At 38.0% G+C, this 18120-nt stretch overlaps 1 protein-coding gene across 3 annotated transcripts in view; it reads left to right on the forward strand.

The window, feature by feature from the left end:
- Window positions 1-18120, forward strand: part of LOC149251726 (ATP citrate lyase (ACL) family protein) — a 330905-nt gene that overhangs the window by 26755 nt on the left and 286030 nt on the right. The window lies entirely within an intron of this gene.

Below are 18120 nucleotides of genomic sequence, written 5' to 3' on the forward strand. Positions count from 1 at the left end.
CTCTTTCCTGTTTGGGGATTAAGGCAATGAAGGATTCATTGAGCGCCCTCAATACTGATTTAGAGCTTCTTGAGTCCTCCACTACCTCCAGAATATCTTGTTTTACAATCCTCCAGCATGTTTTGAAGAAGTCCACATTGAAGCCATCAGGGCTTGGAGCTTTCCCATTATGCATTTCTTTGATAACTTCCTCGACCTCTTCCTCTGTTACTGGTCTGTTGAGATTATAATTGTCTTCCCTGGAGACCAGTTTAGGAATATACTGAGTAAATCTTCTCGTGAATTGGGATCTGTCTATTATAGTTTCCTCAGCAATTCTCTGAAAATGCTGGACTAGAACATCTTCCATTTCCTCATGTGTATTTTTTTCTATTCCTTGAGGATCTGTGAGTTTCAAAATCCTATTGTTATTTCTGTGAGCTATGGTGGATTTGTGAAAGAATTTGGTGTTTCTCTCCCCTTCCTTAATCCATTGGACTCTAGATTTCTGTCTCCAGAAGATTTCCTCTTGTAGACATCTGTTGTCCCATTCATGCTGAAGTGAGTTTGCAAGCTCTTTTCTTTCCTCTGTGAAGCCTTCTGTAATGAGAATTTGGTTAATTTCCTGTAATTTCTTTCCCACTTCTCCTTTAGCTTTGAAGATATTTCCAAATTCATTTTTATTCCATTCTTTGAGTCTACCTTTGATGTGTTTGAGCCTAAGATGTAGAAGGAACATCTTCGTGCCTTGAAAGTGTAGCTCTTCTTTCCACCACTTCTCAATGTTTGTGAGGAAATCAGAGTGAGTGAGCCAGACATTCTCAAACCTGAAGGGTCTGTTTCTTGGCTTGCCAGTTAAGGAAGCTTCCAGTTGGATGGGTAGTGGTCTGAACCTTCAAAAGGTAAGATGAACGCTGTCAGGCTTCTTCCAGTGAGAAGATGTTCTTTTGAGATTATGAATCTGTCTAATTTTGAGGCTACTTGGGTAGAACCCTCTCTTTTGTTGTTCCAAGTGAAAATTCCATTGCCAGTGTCCATATCCACCAGTTTCATATTGGTGAGGAAGTTTTGGAAGGCAACTAAATCTTGACCAAGTGTTCTAGTTCCCCCTTTTTTTTTCCCGTGAGAGATTTGATCATGTTAAAATCTCCCCCTAGAATCCAGGGTAATGCTGGGTGATTTTTTTTCATTTCCTCCAGAGAGGTGAGGAGTCGGAGTTTATCTTCCAGTGGTTGAGGTCCATAGACATTGGTGATCATATAACACTCCCTGTCACCTACTGGTTGGATAATCAAAGAAACGTGGTGCCTTGATGCCTCCGCATCAAGAATACGAAATTTCTGAGGATTCCATAGAGTGAGAATGCCTCCAGTTGAGTTAGTTGCTTTGACCTCAAGATACTCATATCTATTTAACCATCTGCTATGCTTTTCTCTGATCTTTTCTACTGAGCATTTTGTTTCCTGTATGAACACTATGTCTGGTTTTTCCTCTTTGATTCTATTACTTAGATTTATTTGTTTCCTTCTACTTCCTAGTCCTCTAATGTTCCAGGTTGTGAGCTTCATTGAGGGGGTTTTGTGAAGAAGTAACTGGAGAGATCTTTCATCCTGCTTGAGTCAATCATGAGTTTTCCACATTCTAGCAGCAATTCTTTCTGTCTCTTTCTTCCTCTTTTCTTGCCTGGGTTTTTAGCCGATTATCCTATTATTAATCCCAATGAGGTAACCCCTTTGTTTTCTTGATTGTCATGTACTCTTTTGGCTCCTAGAGATTTTTGATGTGACCTGTTAAGGAATAGTTGTTGCACCCTATCAACTTCCTCCTGTGGTAGAGAGTTAATTCCCTTGTTGCCTCCTTGTTCTAGAAACTTTTCTAGTTTAAGGTTCTCCCTTTCAAGGATCTCCTGTAAGTCTTGGTCCTCTGTGCCACTTTCACTTTGAGTCATATCATGGTCTCTTTCTATTTCCATGGTACTCAATGGGTCTGTTTTGTGTTCATTTTGTTCCTGAGTGATCTCCATGCTAATCTCTTTTCCTTTCCCCCTTCTTCCTGATCCTTTGGTTTCATTTGAGTTCCCTCCTCTTCTTCTACTTCTTCTAAGATTTCAAAGCGGTTATGACTTCTTGCATTGCTTTCATTAGGGTTCTTTTGGGTATTTTTTTCCACCTCCTTTCCCTTTTCCTCCCACTTTGATAAAACCTGTGGGTTCTTTCCCTTTGTTGGTTTTCTGGTGTTCCTCCCTTTTATTAAGAGGGCAGTCTTTGAGTAGGTGTCCATGTTCATGACATTTGCGACATCTGAATGGTATGTGTTCATAGTCCACTGCCTGAACCCATTCATTGTCATAGACTTCCAGGATGACTTCATCTGGGAGTGCTCCTGATAAGTCCATCTCAACACATATGCAAGCAAAGGAGGTATACCTTCCTCGGAGAGTTGCCTCTGAAATCTTTAAAAAATGACCTAATTTATTACCTATGGCTTTTAAAGATACTGTCATCCAATAATCTAAAGGTAAGGAGTATACTCTGATCCATACCGGGACTGATGTGAATGTTTCTCTCTCCGGAACAAAGTTCATTGTCCATGCTCGCATATAGAGACCAACAACTGCATAGAAGTATGGTCCTCCTTCAAAAATTCTGTCCCTGTCTTCCAAGTTCGTGAATACCACCGTAAAAGAACCTTTGGATCCAAGATGTATATTTAACTCTCCTTTTGGTTTCTAGGTGTATTTTATCCAAGTGTACAAAGCTTTCTCTGTCGGCCAGATTCCCATAAACTTGCAAATTATCGCATAGTTTGTCATATGATCTCTGTGCTCCTGCAGAGCTGGATCATTTAGGATTACCCTCGGTTTAATATTAGACTTTGGTTTACAGGGCCCCATCTTGGCTTTATTCTCATATCCCTGACCTCTGTCTTCTGCTTTCTCCTCCTGTCGGACTTCCTCGTGGGTCCCTTCCTCTTCATGGGGTTTGCTGCCTTCTGCCTTCTGGGTGCTAGAAATTTTTGTCTTGTGGGTGTTGAGGCTTATTTCTGTTCGCTGCTCTGCCTCTGTTTGAAACCACATTACTGTAGGAGGGAGTGGAGCTCCCTCCTCCTTGCCTTTCCATGGTTATCGCTTACTTCTGTTGCTCCCTATGTTGAACCCTAGTTTTTCCTCTCAGAGCTCCAAAAGTCGCATCTCAAGAACACTCATCAAGGAAGGACATCGCGTCAAGCCAAGAAGTCTCAATCACATCAAAGGACAAGAAGGTCTACCATCTAGCATTCATCGAGGAAGACTACAAAGCAAGAAGAAGAGCCTTACACAAAGGCACCTACAAGAAGAGCAAATCAAAGCAGGACCTACATCAAGCTACAAGTCATCAAGCAACTCTCATCATCAAGTCATGTCCACTTGGAGAAAGCAACTTGAAGAACATCAAGATCTAAGGAAGGCAAGCCATCAAGTCTTCAAGGAGAAAGCAAGTCTACTACATCTCAAAATCTATCAAGTAAGTATATGCATTGTTGATAATATCGATGATATTCGAAAATATCGCGATATTTTCGGCAAAACAATATATCGTTAAGAAAATATCGCGATATTTTGAAAATATTGGCAAAATATCGCGATATTTTGAAAATATCAGCTATGTTTAAAAATATGAAAAAATTGATTTTTTATGCTTGTTGATATTTGTCGATATTTTTGCTAATATTGCCGATAAGATGTTTTCTGGACCCTCGTCGATATTTTGCTGATACCGATATTATCAACACTGAGTATATGTCCCTTTCTAAATGTACAAATCAATGTCTTTTTGCAAGGAAAGCAAAAGATTAGTAGGGACCAATAACTTTCTTGCATGGAAGAAGAGGGTCGATTTACTTCTCAAGGAGAATGAACTCCTAGAACACATCAAACGGAATGTTACTATTCCTGCTAAGGAACAAACTCAAGCCTTAACCAAGTATAAAAAGGATGAGACAAGAGCTCAAAGGATTCTAATAGAATCGATCAAAGACTCTCTCATTCCTTATGTCTCCAAACTTGAAACATCAAAAGAAATCTATGATAAACTAGTAGAGCTATTCTCGGTAAGCACAGCTGGAGAAGTGATATCTCTACGAAATGAATTGTACAAGATGAAGATATCAAAGGAAGGAATACATCCCTCCTTCATGAAGATCTCTGAGATGAGGGATCAACTTCAAGAGCTAGGGGAAGTCATGTCTGATAGAGAAATGACAACTGTAATACTCAATGCTCTACCTAAGGATTGGGGCAACTTCACATCAAGCATATATGCCAAGAAGGAAGCCACCCCACTAAGTGAAATGTGGTCTCTATGCAAGATAGAGGAAACAAGACTCAAAGCAAAAGAGGATGTGGGATCAAAGGAGCAAGCATTTGCTACCATGGCCAAGAGAAAGGGAAAATTTGGCAAATTTGGTCCACGAAGAACAAACAACAAAGATATGTCCAAAATCCAATGCTATGGATGCCAAGAATATGGACACTACAAGAGGAATTGTCCTAAACTAAAGAAGGACAACAACAACAAAAGAAAAAGGGAAGAAGCTCATGTGACTCAAGAAATGAAAGAAGAAGACAAGAAGCAAAAGAAGGAAGATCCTCCAGATCTCTACTATGACTAAGTCTACTTCTTTACTTAAAGTCTTCTTTCAAAGTTTTGAGTAGTATAGGAGCATGTAGGAATAGAATAAAATTGCATGGCTAGAAACATCTTCTAGAATCTAGAAGCATGATGTACATAGAGTTCGAAATACTCATGTAGAAGGAGCATTTATAAATAGAACTAAATGCATGGTTAGAAATATCTTCTAGAATATAGGAGCATGGTAGATATAGCTCAAGATATTCATGTAGAAGGAGCATACCTAAAATAGGACCTCATCCACAATGAAAGAAAATTGATCATGATTAAGAATCTTAGAAAACCTCCATCATCAAAAGGAAAGAAACATTTGCAAGGCAAGGGTCTTCAAGACCCTTTGATGGAATCTTCAAAAGCAGATTCATAAACAAATGCAGATGTCTCATTGGGAATCCCATTCATGGGATTCAAGAAAAGGATGATATGCATGCAAGCTAAGATGAAGCAAGAAGGGCCACACCGAGGACAACTAAATGAAGCTAAGATGATCAAAGGAGAATCAAGATGAGGTATGTATGCATCAAAGTTTAGTCATGTTATCATTTGTATGTTATTGAGTCATGGGAATAGTTCTATAACATGATAAAGTAGGAAAGAATCTCTTCCACCAATGACATGCTCGAAGGTATGTACTACAATCCAACGAAAGTCAACAAAAGAAAATACTTACACAAGGAGTATGAGATTGCTGACTAAGAAGTAAGTAAAGAAGAAATGCTGACTAGTCCTAGAAGCAAGCAATGAAGAAGTGCTCTCAAAAGGAGTAGAAAGTGGTTGACCAATCTATCCAAGAAGAAGCAAGTGAAGAAGGAGATCAAGCATGTGAAGAACACCATGATCACAAAGAATCACTATTTGACAAAGATCCATTGAAGACATCTCCCGAAAAAAGGTAGGACAACTTTGACTAAGAAAGGAAAAGATCAAAGGACCCTTGACACCTATGAAGGCCTTGGAGATATGAAAGGTGCAGATAACTGATTCTACTCTACGAAGATGTCATGATGAAGAAGCCATCTAGCAAAAGCACCATTTAATGTTGAAGCAATATTAGGATGAAGTCATGAAGGACAACTAGATCAAAGCATGGGTACAAGCAAGTACAAAGAAGCATCCATGTGAAGAGTAGTTCGAAGCATAGACAAGATGACAAGGAATAATCAGATGACAAGAGAACTTGATATGTGACAAGAAGGCCACTTTCCACGAAGGAAGCAATGACATGACAAAGAAGGAAGGAAAGTGATTGATGGATGGTGCCCTACCAAGAAGAAGTTTGAACAAAGACTTCATGACATCAAAGGAAGGAAGGAGATCAAGCAGCTGGAGGACCCACGAAGAAGAAGTTGCTGATGAATGGACAAGTCCCTAGCTAAGAGGGAGTTATAACAAGTTCCCAATTACAAAGGAACTTGGACAAGTACCTTGTCAGAGGATACTTGGGCATGTCTTCCTCAATTGAGAGGAAGTGATAGACACAACATTCTTTTCTTCACTTGGGAAGAAAGAATGGGAGGATTGGGTAATCATCTGACATCCAATACTCTTTGAAGATGTGTAGGGCATCCAAGACAAGAGTAGGCAAGAGGACCGATATTCTTTGAGGGCTGGGAACCCAATATAAGAATAGTCCTAGAAGGTCATACTCAGTGAACACCCGGGTGAGTATATACCTTGAGAGACAATGACTAAGGTGTCTATAAGTCATTGGTCTTGCCAACATTGTGCTCTGATCTATTGAGAGATAGAGCTGTCAGTCAAGGCCTTGTTGTGGAAATAATGTTGGTTATTATGATGCTATAACAGATGGATTTCAAATACGGTTTCTCTTATGTGAATTCTTCAAGATTGAAACATAGCTAAACACCTTGTAATGTTGTAAGAATACCTCCCTAGTTAAGAGGGAGTGTTGAAGGAAATGTAACTAGGTTCGGTCTTCATAAATGTGATTTTGACATTTGTATTTATTCAAGAAAAAAGTAATTATTTTTATATTATTTGTCAATGAGTTTCTTGCTCATTGAAGTAGGTCAAGCACATGTTTAAGTGCTTCTAGGAAGTCAAAAGGTCAATGTATTTATGTAAGACCCTTAGAGGGCATGTTACACTATGTCTAAGGTCAAAGGAATATGTCCAAGACAAGTGCAAGTCCTCTCCATGTAGCATTGTCCTCCAAAAGAAGAAAACGATGAAGAAAGTTCATGTTGGCCTAAAGACAACAAGTCGGCCTAAAGGAGGGGCAATCCTCTATATATAGAGGCTGTCCACTCCCTCTCAACGTCCACCAAGCATCTCTGAAATCAACGAAGGATAGAAGCCGAGAAGAGAGAGGAAAAGACAAGTCTAAAGGGTCTCCTTAGTGTAGCGAAGAAAGGAGAAGATAAAGCGGAGGTGTAGGACTGTTTATAGGGCTAGAAACAGTCACGTGCGAAGAAAGGAAGGGTAAATCTATGGGTATAACAACAGCTGGAGAACAATCCAAGAATCATTATTGGTTGGGCTAGAAATTAGGCCTACAAGGCCTCCCAAGTCAAGTGAAGAAGTCTCTCTCTCAAACGAAGGTAAAAGGACCCTAAACTACAAGGATCCCTGCCACACGTGCGAAGAATTTAGGGTTGCTGTACAGTCATATCGAGTCTGCTCCTACATCTCAAGAAACATCTCGTTTGGTCAAAGAAGGAAGGAGTCTACTTGAGAAAAGGACATCACTAAGTATAGAAGAGGAACATCTCATATAAAGCTTTCTCAAGAAAGGTCTATCTTTAGATAAGCAACAAAGAAGGAGGACGAAGTGATGGGGAGCAAAGTACCGGAAGAAGGAAGTTTATGTGCCGGGAACAAAATGCAGAAAAGAGGAGAGGACTTGAGTTGTGCTTGGAGGACATCCTAGTCAAGGGTCTAGGGTTTGGCATTGATCAATAAGAAGCTCCAATAAGAGAAACTTACCGAAGGGTATCCTCTCTAGGAGAGAGAGGTTTTGGCCCTAGCAGAGAGCCAAAATTTGTGTTCTTGTCTTTATGTTTTTGGTAGCAGTTTGATGAAACACACACTAATAATAAGAAGAAGATCAAGCTAAGATAACTGTAAAAGTGCTTCACAATTGTTATCAATTGGAGAAGAATCCTAATACACACTAGTGCACTTGATTCTTCAACAAAAATTGGGTTAAGGAGGAAAGCATCTACAAAATGCATCTTAAGAAATCAAGGATTTGCAAGAGTGCAACTATGAATTGCACAACAAAATTAAATTACTTGAGTGGATATTACAACAGAATCAAACCATAATTGGTCAAATGGCTGACACATTAGTAGTTGCAAAAGATATTCAAAGAGAAATAAATATGAAGAATCCATTGCTTGATGCATTTTAGACTAAATTAAGAGAAAAGCATGATCAGATTGATGATATGATTGATGCAACATCTATAATGAAGGTTAATGCAATTTGTCGTACAAAGATCTAATGCAAAAGGCTAATGCATATTGTGATACAAATGAATTCATCCAGACAGTTGATGCAAGTTGTGGCACAAAGAATCTAATAAAGCAGAGTGATACAACATGTGGTACATAGAATCCAATGTTTGATGCAACATGTGATATAGATGAATGGATAACAAAAGTTGATTCAACTTGTGATATAATAGAGGTGATTGATGCTTAGTGTGATACAAACAAATTGATGGAATGAATGGATGGAGCATGAAATAACAACAACAATAGTAGCAGAAGCAATTGTGAAGAAGACAAAGAACAATAAAATGGTTTTTGTAGGTTGTTTGTTAAACCTTGGCAAGAAATCTCATTCAATAGAAAGCGACATGGATTGGAATACACCAAAGAAAACAACTTTCATATTCCTGATTTCTCCAAACCAGTTCACTTTGTGAGTGCAGGATTTCTTGATGAGGTTAAGAGCATTGATAAAAAATGCCAACATTGTTAGAGAAATGGTCACATGGAGAGTTAGTGTTTTGATTTCCATCCTTGTCTTCATTGTGGAAAGACGAGTTACCTATCAGAAAGATGTCGAAAGAAGAAGAAATCTAAGAAATTAATTCAATATGGATGGATAAATTCCTAGAAATAGAATCAAGAAGTGAAGAAAGTACCTCAATCTTACTACCTAGCCAAAACAAAGATAAAGAAATGAGCCAAAGATGGTACTCTCCACACCTAAAGGGGGGAGCACAATGATAAAAGAAACTCTCCCACACCTTTAAGGGGGGGAAGTAAATTGACAAAGTGAAGACGATTAGTGTTCGTCCAAAAAACTACCGCATTTATTGAAAGCAGATTGGTTAGAGGTCATCCAAAATTCACCACCTTATTCAAAGAAGATTGGTTAGTAGTCATCCAGAAACCACCACAGTATTCAAATTAGTCTAGTTAGTGGTTAACCATAAACCACCAATTTCCATGGAAATGGTTAGTGGTCAACCAGAAAAACCACCACCTAAAGAATTCAAAGCCCTAGCTTGGATCTTTTCAAGAATCAACTATTGAAAAGCTTCTCACCTTACACCTGATAGGGGGGAATATCAGATAGTCAGGCTTCAAGTTTCAAAGTGGTACCAGTCAAAATTAAATGAGCATAAATTATGGTTACAGTGGAACAAGGAGAGGCTACAGGTCCAGACATAGTAAGGGTTGGCAGATTGAGAGCTCTTTTTTGATTTTATGGGTGGTGGTGCATGGCCGTTCTTAGTTGGTGGAGCGATTTTTTTGGTTAATTTCAATAATGAACGAGACCTCAACCTGCTAACTAGCTATGCAGAGGCTTCCCTTCACGACCAACTTCTTAGAGGGACTATGGCCATTTAGGCCATGGAAGTACTTGATTGATCTTGCTAGTAGTCATATGCTTGTCTCAAAGATTAAGCGATGCATATCTAAGTATGAACTAATTCAGATTATGAAATTTCATATGGCTTATTAAATCAATTATAGTTTCTTTGATGATACCACACTACTTGGATAACCGTAGTAATTCTAGAGCTAATATGTGCACGAAGTTCTGACTCTTCAGAAGGAATGCATTTATTAGAATAAAAGTCCGCCACAGGCTTGCCCGCTCCTTCGGTGAATCATGATAACTCGACGAATCGCACAACCCCTATGTTGGCAATGCTTCATTCAAAATTTTGCCCTATCAATTTTTGATGGTAGGATAGAGGCTTGCCATGGTGGTAATGGGTGATGGAGAATTAGGGTTCGATTTCGGAGAGGGAGAATGAGAAACTACTACCACATCTAAGGAAAGCAGTAGGCGCGCAAATTGTGTAAGAAGTTTGTTTTACTATTTTTAAGAGAAAATCAATTTGTAGAAGAGTCAATAAGAGCAAAGGCATCCCTGTAGGGTTGTACTAAGAAACAAAAACAATGGGAAGAGTTGCTACAAGCATATAGGGATGTGTTTCGGGATCCTAAAGGGTTACTATCGAACAAGGAAGTGGAGCACGAGATCCAGCTATTGCTAGACTCCCCATTGCCAAACATTGTGTCGTACATACAATTTGTTATTGAAGCAATTGAGGTGAAGATATAGTTTTGCAGAAGAGGTCCAAAACTATAAGACAAGGGTGGCATGACCTTTGGTAGATTGTGTTGAAAGGATAACTTCCAGGCAAGGCTAAATGGTACACCTGAGAGAAGAGGAGGTGTGATCTTGATTGGATCATTATATTGTTTGTCATCCATGTCAATGCTTTCAGAGTGGAGGAAATGGAGGAATAAACTCATAAGACCATTTTCACTAGTGGGACCCAGTGTGACAAATTGGGGTCTAAAACCTTCTAGGATCATTTTCAGGCAACAAACCATGTTTTTTTCAGGGTAAAACTTTGTCACTTTAGTGCCACACCTTTTCTTCCTATTCTACATAGAGACCTTTCCAACGACGCAAGAATCACTTCAATCAAAGTCTGTACGCAAAATTTATGCCACTCAGAAGTTGACCTTCTTGTTTTGGCTGCCATAATTCGAGAGGATGCCATGTCATCCCTCATTACTCAAGGAAAATGGGCTAACCACATGATCGTGATGAAGAAGACTTTAGAAGAGTCCATATTGTAACTTTGGTTAAGAGTTGAGGGAGCTAAACCTAACCACACTAGTAGACTATTGAGCTGTGTTATAACCAGGCCACTAGGAGGAAAAGTGGTTCCATTCTTTTCGAGTGTATTTTGTTCCATAAACGAGCATAGTGTTGAAGGAAATGTAACTAGGTGTCGTCTTCATAAATGTAATTTTGATATTTGTATTTATTCAAGAAAAAGAGAAATTATTTTTATAGTATTTGTCAATGAGTTTCTTGCTCATTGAAAATAGGTCAAGCACATTTTAAAGTGCTTCTAGAAAGTCAAAGTCAAAATGTAATTATGATAAGACCCTTTGAGGGCATGTTACATTATGTATGTCATCATACAAGGTCATGGGAACACCTCCAAGCATAGTCAAATCCTGTTCTAGCATCATTGAAGTCTCCAAGCAACAAAATGATGAATAAAAGATGAATTTTGGTTCAAACTGTAAGTTGGCCTAATGGATAGTCATGTCGGCTTGAAGAGGAGGGACAAACCTCTATTTATAGAGGCTGTCCACTCCTCATAGAATGCATAACAAGTGCTCTGAAATCAGCGAAGAAGAAGGTAAGCACAACGAAGTGAGGTGGTCTCCAAAGGCAACAAAGTGAGAGGGTTCACCACTGAAGTCTTGAAGGCTGTTCCAAAGACTACTACAGTCACACATGCATAAATTTGAGAGCTGTTCCTACGGCTAGGAAAACAGTAAACCATAGTCATACATCCACCCTCGGTTGGGGTTGAAACTAGGCCTACAAGGCCTACTACTCTAACGTGGAAGAAGGACCCCCAAGTGAAGAAAAAGGGCACTCAAACAAAGAAGGAAAAGAGGTTACAACAGTCACACGTGCGAGAATTTAGTGCTGCCAAACAGTCATTTCCAGTCTGCACCAACACTTCGAAGAAAGAGCTCATTTGATTGGAGGATGAAGGATCATCTTAAGGGAAAGACACCTTCTCTATAGCAAGTGCAACAAGGTTACTAAGAAGTTGAAAGAAGAACGAAGTGTCGGAGGAAGGAGGACGAAGTGCCGGGAAACAAAGTGCCGGAAGTGATAGTGCAGAAAAAGGAAGGATTTGATTTGTGCTTGGAGGATCCCATAGTCAAGGGTCTAGGGTTTGGCAGTTGTTCAAATAAGAAGCTTCAATAAGAGAACTTACAAAGGGTTTTCCTCTCAAGAGTGGAGAGGTTTTGTCCCTTGCAGAGAGCCAAACTTTGTGTTCTTGTTATTTTGTTTTCGTAGCAGTTTGATGAAGCACACACATATGCACTAATAAGAAGAACAAGCATAAGCTAACAAGAAAAGTAAAAAGACTCCACAAATTGTTATCAAGTAACAAAGAATCATAACAACACTACTTTGCCCTCGATTCTTCAACACAAAGTAGCTAAGAGGGATAGGGAGAGAGCACACAAAGAGGATTTGTGCATTGTAGTAGCTCACATGCCACAAGCCCTACTTCTTTGTACTTGCAGCTAGTTTTTATCCCGAGAAAGAGAGCAGAGCGACCTCACCTTCCAACTGGGTTTTCTCCTGAAAGGGTTTCTGAGGTTATATCTTGTGTCAAATTGTAGTTTGAGAATTTTTATTTTGTTGTTCTCTATTTTTTGCATAATTATAATTTGCATGCATACACAATAAACAATAATTTATAAATCTAGAAATCTAAAGGGAAACAAATCCTCATAGTGTAGATTTCATAATTTTTTTAAGTATAATTTATCAGATCTGTTGTGATGAACTGTCCAGTGGAATATACATGATAGTTTATGGATCACAACTAGTCTCCTCAGCAGAAAATCATTTCAATTATTCAATGGAAATGTTCAAACATAGTAGTTGTTCACTTCCAGATATTCAAATATTGGCAGTTCTTTAGGCAAATATTCATCGAAGCTCAGTTCAACAATTTTAGATTGAAGATGACAAAAGTTATTGGTACAAGTGTTCTACAATTATTCAGACTTGTGATTGAGAGGGGGGGTGGGATGTGAGATTGTGAGTCTCTAGACAATCACAAAGTCCGAGAAGCCAATTATTATGAGTTGTAATTCTTATCTTGATGAGTTGTTGTCATGATCCACCGATGAGTTGTCGGTGAGATCAAGAAGATCTAGAAGGTTAATTGATGGATTAGAAATTCACATTTTGAGATCAATACAATGGAATACAATGATAATTAGCCCTTTTCACCACTTGCTTGTCTTGTCTCTCTCTTGCCAATTTTTAACAACCCTTCATCATAAAAACCAATCTAACTAAGAGCCACACCTCTCTCTACCTCTTGTATTAACATGATTGTTCACAACACAATATTTAGGTGTATTTCAATGCATCCAAAGCCCTAAACCAACCCTAATTTGTTAAGTCAAATTAGATTACAACTCAAATTTTTTTAACTAGAATTAGATTACATGGGTTGCAAAACCATTGGTTGAAAAAACACGAAATAGAACAAAAACATACCCAATTTTTTTGTTGTTGTTAGGTCTTTGCGTCTGAATCATCGACAAGGGATATGTCGGCCACTATGTCACCCTAGTCAGGGAGTGATCACCCCCTTGGACCACCTTTGCTTTGGGATTATAGTAAGTCTACCTGCAAATAGTACAAGTTACAACACATGTCATAGAGTTAGGTGTGTATGTCCAATAATAAAAGGGATATAGAGAATAGTTTATAGAGAAATATGAAAGAGGGTATGAAAGGCTAGAAACAAAATATTATTCAAAAATTTCCCCAATGTTAAATATCTGGAAAGATGTATAATGAACTAGTGAGACATTTATATATCATTTGAAAACATAGAGAGTAAATACAAGTTAACGAGCGAGACACAAGGGACTTGAACATAATTAGTTCAAACTTTAGGAATCTTCAAAAAATTGTCTCAAAATCCTCTTTTATAGGTACAGACAAACACATAGATTAACGTTTATAAATTGAATTAATCTTCACGTTGACAAACTTGGACAACTTGTACTTAGGGGCCCTATGACCACTATGGTTGGAACCTGGGTCAGTAGTGTCGAAATGCCCCATCTCAACCACTGATTACAGCTTGGATTGTTATAAACAATTTTTGTTCATTGACATAAGCTTTTCTTACAAAAAATAATGTTGCCATGATTCTGAAGACATGCGATTTATTTAATAAAATCTTGTGGCCTTTTGCTTCTTGGTCATATGTTTGAACTTTGATGCCACTAAAGCTAGTTTTCATCAGGCTTCAAATTAAATGCAAACTCAGAAGCATTTTCCAAAACATTTATTTAACATTGTTGAATGGAAAATACCTTCCCATCTATATCTTGTGTATAGACAGTTTCATGATAACTCTATTAAGTTCCTTGTTGAGCCATAATTAGTTAAACCTTACCCTATTGTGACCTTGAAAGAGGCTACTCGTTTTGTTACCAGATCTGTCTCTCTAGCGTGTCAGATCCAATGTTGAAAATATCGGTATCGACAAAATATCGACGAGGGTCCAGAAAACATCTCATTGACAATATCAACGAAAATATCAACAAAATATCATCAAATATCGACAAACATAAACAATGCATAATATATATATATATATATATATATATATATATATATATATATATATGTATGTATGTATATATTTTATCAGATTTTGATCCTCAACCCCTCCTTGACAACCACCACAAAGCAATGTTGCATGAAGTGGGGACGTGGAAGCGTCATTTCCCAAAAATCTAGGAAGCGAAGCATCTCAAAAGCGTCTACTATATATATATATATATAGTTATATTTTTTTGCATTTATATTAAAAAAAAACATCCAAAATACCAAATTAGTTGTAGAAGACATGAAAACATTCATATTTTTACATAAATCAAGATAGATATGGCATCCATTGTACGTCAATGATTAATTATTCCAGCATCAACCATCTGGAATCTAGATTCCTCTTTTCTTGTCTAGCCTTTACCTCTACAATTCTATAGGGATATTAGTCAACAATTCCTAATTTTGACCAAACAGCTTAATCCAAGACTTATAATATGGTAGAGAAAGCTTAACATGCCTGATCAATGATTTTGTCTTGAGTGAAGGGTACATAATTGCTAAGGCCATGACAAAGGAGTTCAACAATCAACAACACCAACACTGGGGTACATATAGGGCTTGGTGCTCTTGATTAAATGGCAATCACATGCCCTCATACATGATATAATCCAATGAAACGCCACAATCCCATTGATCTCGAAAACTGTTAAGTCTGCGAATTTTGAATGGGATATGAAATTCTCTTTTCTCCATATGAAGTCTGATGAGGTTGGAACCACTCTCAAACATCCTGGGTCATTTCATGGTAATGTTAAAAATTTAAGTAAAATGATAGAAGTGAAGGATAAAGGAGCATCTAGGAAGCGTCTAGGGAGCATCAAGGGGCACCTTGGGAGTTTTCGGAAAGTGTATTTCCTCACATAGCAGTTCAAAATTTCCAAAAAAGAAAAATCCTTGCGGAACCGTGTGAACCGTCCATCTTCTCTCAAATCCGTTCGTGATCTGTGGTGGATACACGCCCGAGCCTCCACAGATCTGCACTTGATCCTTTCCGGGATTTGCGGATCGGGCAGTAGGAACCGCGGATCAGGCCCCTACGGATCTAGTTTTCCAAGAATCACCAAAAAAAGGCGGAATTGGATCCACGGTTTCGATGAAGGTTCGGTGGCAGATTCGTACGAGATGTGGTTCCGCCTCCAAATCCTTTTTTGGGCCGGGGGGGGGGGGTGGTTCTTGCAACACTGCCACAAAGCTCTTCCCCTTCCTTCTCCAAGGCTCAGAAACCAAAATGAGCAAATGAAATGACCAAAATCGCTTTTTCTAACTGCGGCTCAGCCCGCTTGATGATTTTTAGGGTTGTTGCGTGATATTTTGCCGAAATATCGGCAATATTTTGGAAATATCGTGATATTTTCAGGCAAGGAAATATCGCAACATTTTCTTGACGATATTCGGCTTGTCGAAAATATCGTGACATTTCCAAATATCATTGATATTTCGGCAATATTATCAACATTGGTAAGATCCATGGATCTGATCTAGATCCGGATCCACCTAGGATCCTTTATGGAAATGGATCCCCTGTAGAAGGAAATAGATCTTGAGCCCATGAAATGGACATTGCCACAAAGCTCTTCCCCTTCCTTCTCCAAGGCTCAGAAACCAAAATGAGCAAATGAAATGACCAAAATCAATTTTTCTAGCTGCAGCCCAGCCTGCCTGGTGATTTTTAGGGTCGTTGCGCGATATTTCGGAAATATCGCGATATTTTCAGGCAAGGAAATATCACAATATTTTCTCGGCGATATTCGGCTTGTCAAAAATATCATGATATTTCGGCGATATTATCAACACTGGTCAGATCCATGGATCTGATCTGGATCCGGATCCACCTGGATCCATCCAGAGGATCCTTTATGGAAATGGGTAAAAGGAAATAAATCTTGAGCCCATGAAATGGACTTGTGGAATGAAATGGATCCCAAAAGTTCCAGTGCTTTTTGGACCCACCAATCTGTTGCAAAATCGATGTTTCAATGGAAACCCTCCCAAAATGCCTAAGGCTAAACGCCCAGATCCCATTCCTAGTCAAGGTCTAATCTATCCCTATGTCAAGATTTGCCCTCGAGGTCTACTCTATCAAGGTCTGTCCTCAAGGTTTGATACATCATTATGGTCAAGGTTTGCTGTCAAGGTCTGATATATCATTACAAGCTACACTGTTGCTTATTTCACCCCTGCAGTTGTTTATTCCTGACATAACCTTAAAGAAAACTACTTTATTGATTGTTGATATGGAGATGTGGATGTGGTTCACAAAAACACTGCTATGAGCTGCTTCATGCTTATGCTAAAATGGTCTTCAAAATTATTAATTGTCAAAGCTGGCTACAACTTTTCAAATCATTAGTCATCATTTATGGTACATGGATGGCTAATAGTAATATGCATGATGACTTTCGTTTTGGTTATAACTTATGGTTTTACGGTCGTGATTCCTGAATGGTTTTGATTCTTAACTCTTATTTTAATTATAAAATTATTTTTGTATTTTCTTGCACTTTTTTTTCAGAGGAAAAAAACTCTGGATTTCTATTAGAGAAATATAAGATCCAGTACATTGTTCAGAAATGTCATCCAGAAATTTCCATCTTGTGTGACAAAATATACCCAAGAGTATCAAACAAGAACAACTTGTAAAACAGCATCCTGGCTCCATTTTTCTTGCACTTGCCATTTCCCTGCCATATCTGGATCCTGGCTCCTCAAAATCTAGTGAGCTGGATATGGTACATGGATGGCTAATAGTTAAATGCATGATAACTTTCTCTTTTGGTTATAACTAATGGTTTTACTGTTGTGATTCCTGAATGCTTTTGATTCTTAACTTTTCTTTTTTGGTTTAATTATAATTTTTTTAATATTTTTTTGTACCTGCCATTTCCCTGTCATATCTGGATCCTGGCATTTCAAAATCTAGTGGATCCGGATTTGGTACATGGATGGCTAATGGTGAACTGCATGATAAATTTCATTTTTGGCTGAGTTATGGTTTTACTCTTGTGATTGCTGAATGGTGTTTATTCTTAACTCTATTTTTTTAAGTTATAAAAATAATTTAATATTTTTTTTGTACTTGCCTTTTTTCCTGCGTTATCGGGATCCTGGCTCCTCAAAATCTAGTGGATCCGGATCCAGATCCTGGTAGCTTATGCTATTAGTTATACTATAGTTTCTTTTATTGAATCATCAGCGTCTGTAATATGGATTTTATTTTACTTTGGTGAATTCGTCTTTATAGGAGTTTTCCTGATATGGAGAAAGTATTTAGAACAACCTTTTAGTTGTAGATTTGTTTTGAATTTGTTTGTTTATTTGTTGTTGGACCAACTTCACGAATTTGATTTTTTTTTGGTAACTGAGTTATTTCATAGTATATGGTCGTGATTGATTCTTTGCTACTTTTGCTTGATTATCATTGCTGCGTGGTTATGCTCTTCTGAATTATTGTCTGTAAACTATTTGGATTTTTTGTGGTTACTATTGTTATCGTTGATAACTCTGCTGAAAAGTTCAAATTTTAGGCAAATTTCTAGGTTTTGGTGCAGACTGTGTGATTACATATTTTTATTAAAATCTGTTGTTTTTTAATAAATTTATTTATTTATTTATACTTATTTTTGTATTTTTGATATGTCATGATAGAAGTAAAAACATAACTTGGGATTCACTCTATTGTTTGTTGCAATCAGTGTTGCAAACATCCTGATTTTATTGCGAAAAAAATTGCGATTTTGTGATTTTTTGGCTGGCCGACGTTTTCCGAATTTTACAGATATTTTGGTGG

Source organism: Pinus tabuliformis, chromosome 7 (assembly GCF_031772625.1).
Source record: "Pinus tabuliformis cultivar Carrire ecotype Pingquan chromosome 7, CPIR1, whole genome shotgun sequence".
NCBI lineage: Eukaryota > Viridiplantae > Streptophyta > Pinopsida > Pinales > Pinaceae > Pinus > Pinus tabuliformis.